The sequence below is a fragment of the Triticum urartu genome, chromosome 2 (genome assembly GCF_003073215.2).
Source record: "Triticum urartu cultivar G1812 chromosome 2, Tu2.1, whole genome shotgun sequence".
NCBI classification, from domain to species: Eukaryota; Viridiplantae; Streptophyta; class Magnoliopsida; order Poales; family Poaceae; genus Triticum; species Triticum urartu.
Window position 1 is genome coordinate 727,353,203 of NC_053023.1, and position 12,333 is coordinate 727,365,535.

A 12,333-nucleotide genomic window follows, 5' to 3' on the forward strand; every position below is an offset into this window, starting at 1 on the left:
ACCACATGGCTCCTGCCAGTTGCCGATAACTCGGTTACAAAACATGATCATCTCATACAATCAAATATAGCATCATCTCTTGACCATATCAAATCACAACATGCCCTGCAAAAACAAGTTAGACGTCCTCTACTTTGTTGTTGCAAGTTTTTCGTGGCTGCTACGGGCTGAGCAAGAACCGCTCTTACCTACGCATCAAAATCAAAATGATAGTTTGTCAAGTTAGTGATGTTTTAACCTTCTCAAGGACCGGGCGTAGCCACACTCGGTTCAACTAAAGTTGGAGAAACTGACACCCGCCAGCCACCTATGTGCAAAGCACGTCGGTAGAACCAGTCTCGCGTAAGCGTAGCGTAATGTCGGTCCGGGACGCTTCATCCAACAATACCGCCGAACCAAAGTGTGACATGCTGGTAAGCAGTATGACTTGTATCGCCCACAACTCACTTGTGTTCTACATGTGCATATAACATCTACGCATAAAAACTGGCTCGGATGCCACTGTTGGGGAACGTAGTAATTTCAAAAAAAAATCCTACGCACACGCAGGATCATGGTGATGCATAGTAACGAGAGGGGAGAATGTTGTCTACGTACCCTCATAGACCGTACGCAGAAGCGTTTATCAACGCGGTTGATGTAGTCGTACACCTTCACGATCCGTCCCGATCAAGTACCGAACGTACGGCACCTCCGCGTTCAGCACATGTTCAGCTCGATGACGTCCTCGCCTTCTCGACCTAGCAAGGGGCGAAGTAGTAGATGAGTTCCGGCAGCACGACGGCGTGATGACGGTGTTGGTGAATAACAATCTCCGCAGGGCTTCGCTTAAGCACTACGAAAACTATGACGGAGGATAAACTAGAGGGGACAGGGTAGCCGGCACATGGCTTGGTGTTTCTTGATGTATCTTTGGTGCTAGCTCTGCCCCTCTATTTATATGTTGAGCCCTGGGGTCAAAACTTGGAGCGAAAGCCTCCTCAGAGTCGGTTTTGCCCGAAAGGCAAGAGTCCCACTCGGACTCCAGGACCAAACGCCACAATCCTCGGCGTCTGGTCCAGACGCTAGGGTCTCCGACGTTTGGCCCCCTAGCCTCCGCAAAACTCCTTTTGCACCGACTTATAGCCCCGTGGGCCTGACCCCTTGGCCTAACCATATCATCCAATATATGAATCTTTACCTTGGGACCATTCCGGAGCTCCTCGTCATGTCTGTGATCTCATCCGGGACTCCGAACAACATTCGGTTACCAACATACATAACTCATAAATACTATATCGTCAACGAACGTTAAGCGTGCGGACCCTACGGGTTCGAGAACTATGTAGACATGACCGAGACACTTCTCTGATCAATAACCAATAGCGGAACCTAGATGCCCATATTGGCTCCTACATATTCTATGAATATCTTTATCGGTCGAACCGCATAACAACATACATTGTTCCCTTTGTCATCGGTATGTTACTTGCCCGAGATTTGATCGTCGGTATCTTAATACCTAGTTTAATGTCGTTACCGGCAAGTCTCTTTACTCGTTCTGTAATACATCATCCCGCAACTAACTCATTAGTTACAATGCTTGCAAGGCTCATAGTGATGTGCATTACCGAGTGGGCCCAGAGATACCTCTCCGACAATCGGAGTGACCAATCCTAATCTCGAAATACGCCAACCCAACAAGTACCTTGGGAGACACCTGTAGAGCACCTTTATAATCACCCAGTTACGCTATGACGTTTGGTAGCACACAGAGTGTTCCTCTGGTAAACGTGAGTTGCATAATCTCATAGTCATAGAAACATGTATAAGTCATGAAGAAAGCAATAGCAACATACTAAACGATCAAATGCTAAGCTAATGGAATGGGTCAAGCCAATCACATCATTCTCCTAATGATGTGATCCCATTAATCAAATGACAACTCATGTCTATGGTTAGGAAACATAACCATCTTTGATCAACGAGCTAGTCAAGTAGAGGCATACTAGTGACACTATGTTTCTCTATGTATTCACACATGTATCATGTTTCCGGTTAATACAATTCTAGCATGAATAATAAACATTTATCATGATATAAGGAAATAAATAATAACTTTATTATTGCCTCTAGGGCATATTTCCTTCGCATTCAATGTACTGACCTGGCGTGTCATGCCAGTTTGCAGGTCATGCCGTGATTGCTTGATTGCTTGCCGTGGTTTCCGTTCGTGCGAGCTAGGATAAGCGTTCCATCCAGAGTCCCTGCGGAATGGAGTTCATCATCGACGTTCGTTGTTCCGCTGCCAGCAGTTGTTCCACTGCTTCGAGTTGTATGCTGCTTGTATAGAGCAACCGTGGTTGGCGTAGTGTCGCCGTACCGATGTTATTCATTGTAATATCGGAACCCTTGTATTCATATTCATGTTGTAATAGAGAGCTGGTTTGTTCTATACTAAGCAGTGCCGTATTCCAGAAGACTTCACCTCGATCTCTGGGCTGGAATACGGGGCATTCCAGTTTTATCTGAGCCAGGGTGCTACACGATGACAAAGGGAATAACGTATGTTGTCATTGCGGTTTAACCGATAAAGATCTTCGTAGAATATGTAGGAACCAATATGAGCATCCAGGTTCCGCTGTTTGTTATTGATCGGAGATGTGTCTCGGTCATGTCTGCATAGTTCTCGAACCCGTAGGGTCCGCACGCTTAACGTTCGATGACGATTTGTATTATGAGTTATGTGTCTTGGTGACCAAAGATTGTTTGGAGTCCGGATGAGATTACGGACATGACGAGGAGTCTCGAAGTGGCCGAGAGGTAAAGATTGATATATTGGACGATAGTATTCGGACACCAGAATGGTTTCAGAGTGTTTCGGATATTTATCGGAGTACCGAGGGGTTACCGGGCCCCCCCCCCCGGAAAGTAATGGGCTAACATGGGCCATAGGGGAGAGAGAGGGCAGCCCACAAGAGGTGGTGCCCCCCCATGGGCAGTCCGAATTGGACAAGGGGAGGGGGCGTGGCCCCCCTTTCCTTCTCCATCTCCCTCTCCTTTCCCCTTTCCCCTCCGAAAGAAGGAAGTGGGGCGACTAGGACTAGGAGTCCAAGTCGGTTCCCTCCCCCACTTGGCGCGCCCCCTAGGGCCGGCCTCCTCCACTCCTCCTTTATATATGGGGGCAGGGGGCACCCCAAAGCATATCAATTGTTCTCTTAGCCGTGTGTGGTGCCCCCCTCCACAGTTTACTCCTCTGGTCATATTGTCGTAGTGCTTAGGCGAAGTCCTGCGCGGATCACATCACCATCACCGTCACCACGCCATCGTGCTGACGAAACTCTCCCTCGACACTTTGCTGGATCAAGAGTTCGAGGGACGTCATCGAGCTGAACGTGTGCAGAACTCGGAGGTGCCGTACGTTTAGTGCTTGATCGGTTGGATTGTGAAGACGTTCAACTACATCAACCGCGTTATGCTAACGCTTCCGCTTTCGGTCTACGGGGGTACATGGACACACTCTCCCCCTCTCGTTGCTATGCATCTCCTAGATAGATCTTGCGTGATCGTAGGAATTTTTTTGAAATTGCATGCTATGTTCCCTAACACTTATAGACTGTGGGTTTTCATGAAGAGAAACATATCAAGATTATATTTAGGATGGTTTGAAATAAAAACCACTTAATGACCAACCATTTGAGACGAGCAAAATGAAAATCAAGCAAGAGATGTGAAATCTCTCTAGCTCCACTTGGATTATCTTTACTAACAATAGCACCTCATAAGGAAATCTTTACTTTGGGAGGTGTGCATAGTCACAAAATATGTGTGCTACGACACTTAAAGACAGTAGTAATAAGTGGCTTGTACAACAATCTACTTGAAAATGTCCTAGACCTAGACCAGTATGTTTCCCTTCTCAAGGCATTTTTGTCATCATCAAGTTGAACAACCTCAAAATTAGCATAAAGTGTTTCACTCTATTATGTTAATTTAGATCAACAATTAGCTGTTGAAACTTGATATTATGTTGGGCACCACACAACTTCTCCCGGATAGAAATTTAGTTTTGTCTAGTGATGTCAAAAAGATGCATGAACCGAAGTTTTTGAATGACTGTCACGTAGCCATTTTTCTTTCCAAGATGGGCATTGTTCCTATTGTTTAGATTCAAACTGAAATAATAGGAATTTAGCCTTCATGAGGCCAAACAAAAATGTTCATTGCCTTCCATGAGAGTGTCGATAGCGGCTCACCACATAGTTATTTATTTCATATTAAATCTTCCCACACGCCATCTTCCTTGAGTAGTTTAAAAATCCATTCTTTGAAGAGACACATTTTATACTTAAATATTGAATAGGAAGGCCCCATGCACTTTTGCTCTATAGAGAATAGAATACCTCCACTTCACTACCATGTACCTCTCTTTTAAATTACAAATTTCCCAAGAAAAATCTTGATTGGAAGAAATTCTATTTTTTATAGACTCTCACCAGCACTTCATAGAATATCCACAAACACATAAGCATGTTAGTGAGTGTCGCACTAATAAGCACCAACCGCCCACCTCCAGTATAGATTTTGCCGTTTGAATAACTCTGTATCTTCTCAATTATTTCCTTTATATATTTAAAGTCGCTATTCTGTAACTTTCTATAATAAATATGGTTCGCAAGATAAATAAAGATAATGTAACAAGATCCCAACAAAAAACTGCGTGTAGACAAACCTACCTACAAATATACTTAAACTGATTGCTAGCTAGGCAACAATAGCTCGCTCGGCTTGATGGTAATTGTGTTTAATCAATTGTAGTGGGGCTCAAGAGATCAGCCCAAGCCCAATGGAAAAATCAGCAGACATAACTTCTCTATTATCCAACACCAGCCTTCTTGGTCGATCGATATGCGACTTCGTGCTGGTCAGCATGGTCACGACTCCAAACATGGTTGGTCTGTCATCTGGCCTTTCCTGGACACATAGGAGTCCTATCTGGATGCAACGTTTTAGCTCAAATAATATTTGTGTCTCAGACTCGGATAGCGACATCATTTCCTTGTCGAGAAGTTCCACAATGCTATTATGCTCCCATAGTTCCCATGCCTGCCAAAAAGAATTTTGAGTTCGGTCAGAGTTTATAATTTTTTTAATGTTCTTGGCTCATCTAAAAAAGAGAGTAAATACTTAATGTTCCAACACCGATATCAATAAGAATCTTGGGTTCTCTTCAAAGAAACATGAATTTATGATTTATTCAGACTTACCGAGAAAGGACCCTTTGCAAGACACTGTTCCTTTGCCCGCTAAGCGTCTCAAGGATGATAACTCCGAAGCTATAGACATCACACTTCAGTGTCATCTGCCCTCCCCGTACATACTCTGGAGCTACGTACCCCCTTCATGGAAATCAATAATGTTAGCAATTAGATCCACAAAATTTCTTGTAGTGTGGATACATATTTGATTACTTACGGTGAAACAACAATTGTTTGATCTGGCCCCATCCTATCGCCAGCAAACAACTTGGCAGTGCCAAAGTCAGCAACTTTTGGATTCCATTCATCATCTAGAAGAATGTTCTCGGGCTTGAGGTCACGATGGATCACACTCTCGCCCAATCCTCCATGTAGGTATGCAACACCATGTGCGATCCCTTGTAGTAATTCTAATCTTCTTGCCCAGCCCAGCGAAGAACGAAAGTCTGGTGTGCCTATCAGGGCCAAATACGTGTTAATTAGATACCTACTACTAGAATAACATGCTAAACGCATGCATTAAAAAGTAAAACACCTATTTTACTTCAAAAAATTCCCTCCAAAATATCATTGGACTTGCTTAAATACCCTTAAACTATGTTATATGGAAGCACCTTATGCTCTAACTGGTTTCTAGAATGAGAACACTACTATTGATTACTAAAAAAAAGGAAAAACATCGCCTGGATCAATAGCCTTCCTTATTGTCTAGGTAAGTAGGTAGATAGCTCCTTTTACTTTTCTTTCCTCCTATTCTATGGACTTTTTCGTTCATTTTTTGTGCTTGAGTTTAATGAATGACTAGGAGGTTATTGCTCCATGGTAAATAGTCGAAAAATACAGACAAACATTTAGACTGTATGTGAAGTATATACATGTAACCAGTTTTTCAACTTACAATTTATGACTCTGCAATAAAAACCAACTTACTTGATCAACTTTTATGTAGACTACTAATTTGTAACAAAAGTAATACATCCCCCCCCCCCCCCCCCTCCCTCCATGGTAGGAATTTCACAACCTAGAAGACACTATAGCCTGCCTAGTAGGACTTATTATACTAGCTCTAATGGTTTGCAAAAAATGGTTGACTTCTTGGGGAAGCATGGCAAATTAGGAAAGCTCGATGCTCTAGCACATAATATATGGTCATGTTTGGAACACAAGCATTCAACATTTAACTTCCCGTCAGAAGTTGAGAAATTTTATTTGTTCTGGTAAGAAAGGAGTACCGAATATGTAGACGTTCAAACTCTTGTTCTTCATGTATTCGTAGATGAGTACCCGCTCCTGGCCTTCGTTGCAGTAAGCGAGGAGACGTACAAGACTACCATGCCGGAGCCCAGCCATCACTTCCACTTCTCTCACAAAATCTTTCTTGCCTTTCGTGGTAAGTGTTGATTGTTTAAGTCTCTTGACAGCAATTGTTCTTCCTTCTGGTAGCTGCCCCTGGTGATTTTCAAAACTGGTATTTTAGAAATTAAGTTTTCCAATGGTTGCTTTTATATGTGCCAATGCCTTAAACAGTGATATTTTTTCCTTGAAGGATATGGCCATCCTGAGTGCAAAACATGCACGCACACATGCACATACACACACACACATGCATGTTGACGAACCTTGTAAACGGTGCTAAATCCACCCTCTCCGATCATATTGCTCTTAGAGAAATTTCTAGTGACATCCTTTATAATTGCTAGACTAACCGAAGGAGCCACCATTGCAGGATTGTGAGGAATAGCACCTGCAAAAATATTGTATGTACTTTAGAACATGGCGTGAAGAATGTATTTCCAGTTCCCCCTTCATGCAAAAATAACAACTAGATTGAGCTATCAGGGCAAATTTTACCTACGATTTTGTGTTTCCTTCTCCACCAAAGCACAAACACGATGAGAAGAATGCCAACAGTGGAAGCTAGAGGCATGGCAACAAGTAGAGTAGGAAACCTTTTATGCTCATCTGTTATTGTGGCTAAAACCATCAGAGTCCAATTCAAGACATACAGACTCGAAGTAGGTCTAAAGAATTTTCTCTCAATTTTACACCTTACATTTACACCTTATCTACTCCATGTGTCTCAGTCCCTGTTCAAGAATTCATCCGATTAACCAGTTAACTTGCCGATTAATCCCTACTCATAGGGTCACCGAATAGCCGATAAATCAAAAAATCGTCCAATTAATTGATTAAATGGCCGATTAACTTGCCGATTAGCCGATTAATCCCCTACTCGCTAGCCAACCGAGGAGCTACCAGTTAACGATTTCCTCAACAATGGTCTCAATACGTTGTAACATGCTTGAAAAGTATTACTAGACTCTATTATTTAGAATATGATCAATTCCAAAAAAATTAAAACTAAGTTCAATGTCACATTGAAACCGTAACTCTTTAAATTTAGTTTAAGGTGACATAAATCCTTAGCCACTTGAATTTGACCTCCATCCTTAGAGCATCTCTAGCCGTTCGCCCCCCCTCCCCCCCGCATGGGGGTGATCGGGTTCCCAGCCGCCGCCCCCAAGTCGCCCCCAGACGCTCTTTTTTGAAAAGGAAATCGGCCAAACACGACACAAAACTCGTCCAAACTCCGCTATTTTCATTCATATTTGTACAAAAACTTTAAAACATAAATTAAAACTAACTAAAAACGACATTACTACGCCGCCGCCCGCCTTCTACATGGCGAGAAGCCTGTAGAACCGGTTGTAGTCGCCGCCATGATCATCGCCGCCGCCGTCCCTGCTGCACTCCTGACTAGCATCGCCGATGCGCGGGGGGTTGGACGGCCCGGGCGCCTCCTCGCCGTCGCTGTCGAGGATGACGACACCGCCCTCCTCGCGTCCGTGGCGCCGAGCTTTGATCTCCCTGAAGGCTCGGCGCTGGCGCTCCATCTGCTCGCGGACGTAGTCCGCCTTCGCCCACTTGAGTGCGGTCTCATCGTCGACTACCATGGCCTCGTGCTCCTTCTTCACGGGGAGCAAACCCGGCTCAGTCTTCGGCCTGATGAGGCAGTAGGAAGAAGGGGAGAGGCGGCCGCCCTCGTTGATGACGAGGGGCGCCGCCGGCGGGTGCGGCGACCAAGCGGCGTCTCCGCGGCTCCGGCTTGACGGGGCGGAGCACCGGTGACCGGAGAAAAGAGAGCCCGAGCCCGGACGATGAGAGGTCGCCGTCTCCATTCGCCGCGCGTCCAAGGAACTACCGTGGTGGCGAGAGAAGGACGGGGCGCCGGGTACTCGAGGCGCGACGTGTTGCCGGCCTCGATGTGCTCTAGGACGGCTTCAAGGGTGCCGCCAGGCACGCCCCACCATTTGCGCCGCCCTTCGGAGTTGAGGAGGCCGCGGGGCAGGACGCCGTTTGTGAAGGCGAACTTCTCGGCGTGGCGGCGGTCGAAGTATATCGTCCACAGCGTGTGGCTGTCGGCGGCGTACTCGACTCGTCCGCTTCTCTCCGAGCGATGACCGGATGGCGCACTATCTCGACGCGCGTCAGCATTGGGTGGGTGCCGGGGCACCGGGATGCGACCGGCGCTTCAGCCTCCACGAGCCCGGCACCCGCATGTCCAGTCGTAGAGGAGGCGCGCCTCCGTCCTCGCACAGATGGCGCGGCCGACGCCGTTCGCCCCCGCGTCGTCGCTTGGGAAGCGCTCGTCCATTGCCTATTCGACGGGGGGGGGGGGGGGGGGGGGGGGGGGGGGGGGGGGGGGGGGGGGGGGAAGGGGCGTCGATGGTGAGAGGGGGCGAGAGGGGCGCCGGTGGCGAGGGCTTGTGCGTTCACCGGTGAGGGAGGTTGGCTTTTATAGCCGCGGATGGGTGGTGAGAGGGCTGTCGTCGTGTGCCGCGTGGCGGGAGAGGGCGGGACGCGCGTCACCGCGGCTTCACTGTGCCACCCGTGAGGCATCAAATGGAAGGCTGACCGGCACGGCAGCCTTGGCATTGATTCTCGCGGGAACCGAGGCGATGAGGACGACGAAGACGGCAAGTCGCTGACTCGGCGGGCCCATTTCATTTCGCGCCAAAAAAATGTTTCCCCCGGTGCCCCCAGCGCGCCGGGTTCGGCGTGGGTCCGCCGGCGCCAAAGTCGGCCCGAGCCGGCGAAATGTGGCCTTCTGGTGGCGCGACTGGGCCGATTTTTTACGCCGGCGACAAAAAAGGGCCTTGGGGGGGAGGGGGGCTTGTTGAGGGCGCGGCTGGAGATGCTCTTATATTATATAGTTGGTAACTTGCAGAATTTCAAGTTAGAAGTTATACTTGTTTTTATAAGGTGCATTAAATGGAAGGGAAATTATTTTTTGAAATTAAATTGAATTTAGTCAGGATTTTCAAACTACCGTAAATTGACATTTTGCATGTAATTTTTTGAAGAAAAAATGTAGTCTAATGGGAAATAATTTTGGGACTTCACGTAAGAATAAAGTATAATTAAAACTCATTAAATATTTTTAAATTTAATCAAATATAACATAGGATATTTGAAATCCACAAATTCATAATACATGTTTTTTTATGTTTTTGACATATTTTTAGGGATTGTATGGTGGAGAAACGATTATTAATTCATATTGAAAGTCTCCATATTCATTTTAAATAAATTCATAATTCAAAAAATAAATGAAAATTTGAATATAGTTGTGCAAAACTGTGGCAAGTATGAGCAAATTTGAAGTCGATATTATTATGTCAGATTTTCTTTAATGCACTAGATTAACACAACAAAATATCTAGTGACATCGCTTCCAAGTCGTTTCCCACTTGATTTTCATGTTGACATGAGGTGCATTGTGGAAACTGATTAAATAGAGTAAAATATGGAATAACAAACAAAAATAATGCAAAAGCGGAGAACTAGACTTTAAAAGAGGATACTATTTATTATTTCGGCTACAATGATTAGAGGGTGAAAGGTGGAAACCATTTAACAAATTATTGATAGGAGAAAACTTCCATTTACTTTTATTGTAATGTGGTTCAACAATGATTATCTTTATGTGATTTTTGTAAATATAGTAAATTTCAAGAAAATATGCATGTCAAGACCGCAACCAGAAATAGTAGTTAAACACTATTGTAGTATATATCTACCATATATGTTTTTTTTGTGTTCCACACACTGTCCCATGTAAACGTTCTTTTGAGTTGGAAATGTATATAAACTTAAAAACACATTACAAGTTTAGGACTATTATGTAGAATTTTCTTTCGCGGGGCAATATGTAGAAATGTTTCAGGTTTATGCTTGCAGAATAAATAAAATTATCTATAATGAGAACTTTTTGAATAAGCTCTGTCACTTTAAGTGCTTATGGTCGACAAAAAAATCCAGAAACAATTTTACACATTGTCGTTTTAATATGTTGTGGACCAGCAAAGTATCAACTTTATATGTTTTCTCCCTTGGAATTGTATGACGTTAAGATCGGATCTTTATCAACACTGGACGGTCCAGATTGAAGATCCACCTACAATTAATAGGTTCAGAGAATTATGTTTTATGTACATACCAAATTCTGATTTTGACAGCCTGAGGTAGAGATTCTGCCCGTCGTCGACGAAGCGAAGATCAATGATGCCATCCGCCCACATGACGCAGCCGGTACCATCGCCGCCTCGCCGGACATCCGCGGCAGCGTATGCCAAGCAGGAGCAGTCGGCGAAGCACCTGTCCCTGCACTCCTTCAGCTCGACGCCCATTACCACCGACGCGTTCTGCGTGTCGGGAAGCTTCACCCCTGGCACCACCTTGAAGCCGTCCGTCGTCGTCCCGCCGGCACAGTCCAGCGCCGTGTCTCGTCGGCACCCGCCCGCGGTATCCTTCACCTCCCGCGCCGACGGTGACGCCGGGACAGGGCTGAACCCCTCGACGCAGCCGCAGAACCCCGACGACACCGCCTCAGGGTCGCAGAGGCCGAACGGTCCGCACCTCGCGTACGCGTCGCAGGGGTCCCTCGGTCCCTTGAAGAAGGAGGTCCATTCCCCGGTGCCCACGTCCCACACCAGCCGCTCCACCACGCCGGTGCTGTTCAGCACGATGCGGGTTAGGGGCGCGCCGGGCGCGGCGGTGTACCCGTAGGTGATCTCCCACGGGCTGATCGTCATCCGCAGCGGGTACTTGTCCGCGTACCCGCGCGCCTCCGGGACGCCGTTGAAGTAGAGCCCGTTCCACGGACCCGTGCGGTACGTCTTGACGTCGCGACGCCACACCACGACCTCCGGCAGTCCGCTGGTTTGCAGTGTGCGGCGGTAGTCCCCCGGAGACGGGTCGTCGACGGAGCTCCAGGACGTGAGCTGCCACTCGCCTCCGGTCCAAAGGTTCTTGCCCAGCTTCATGCCGGGAAGAGAGGTGTCCGACGGCTGATCAAACGACTGCCACAGGGAGGTGTTGCTGCTGCCGTTACGCACGACCACGTTGCCGGAATCGAGAAGCTGCACCGCCGCGGCGGAGGCAGCCTGGAAGTTGGAAGACCACGCCGTCCGGCGGGAGCCGTCGAGCAGGACGAGGCTGCCGGCGCCGTTGAGCACCAGCATGCCGGACTTGTCAAGCAGAGGCTGGTCGCGGTTGGCGACCCAGACGACGGTGGTGTTGGACACGGAGAACCATACGCCGAGGTACCTCTTGGTGGACACCCCGGGAGAGAAGAACCCGAGTGTGAAGGAGCCACCGACGGAGACGAGCGTTTCGCCGTCCGTGAGGTTCTGGCCCCTCTCGAGCTTATCAGCAACGCCGGCGGCGGCAGAGGTGTGGATCAAATGGAGGGAGAAGCAGATCAAGAACAGCTGCAGTTGGCCGGTTGCCATGGCGGATGGATGCCTCTCTGGCTCTTTACACTGGTCCACAGCAGAGCTCATGCAAGGACCATGGATGCATATATACAGTCGAATTCAGCGGCATATTCAAAGTGGTCATGCAGTGGATCAAACTGGGAATCGTAGCCGCCGTCTGTAATGTCTAAATTGCTACAGCAAGCATTAAATGCAGAGCATGTCGTCGATCGCTATTGCTACGGGAATACCAAGTATGCCGACATGACACGTTACTGAAGAAAACGATTGGTCATCCTGTAATCCTAGACCAGCTCAAGTGGATTTGGGAGAGTCCC

The 12,333-nt window shown here is 47.1% G+C and overlaps 1 pseudogene; it reads right to left on the minus strand.

Annotated features, from left to right (window-relative positions):
• Positions 1-4,584: 4,584 nt before the first annotated feature.
• On the minus strand, positions 4,585-12,130 carry LOC125534414 (annotated as a pseudogene).
• Between the last annotated feature and the right edge of the window lie 203 nt (positions 12,131-12,333).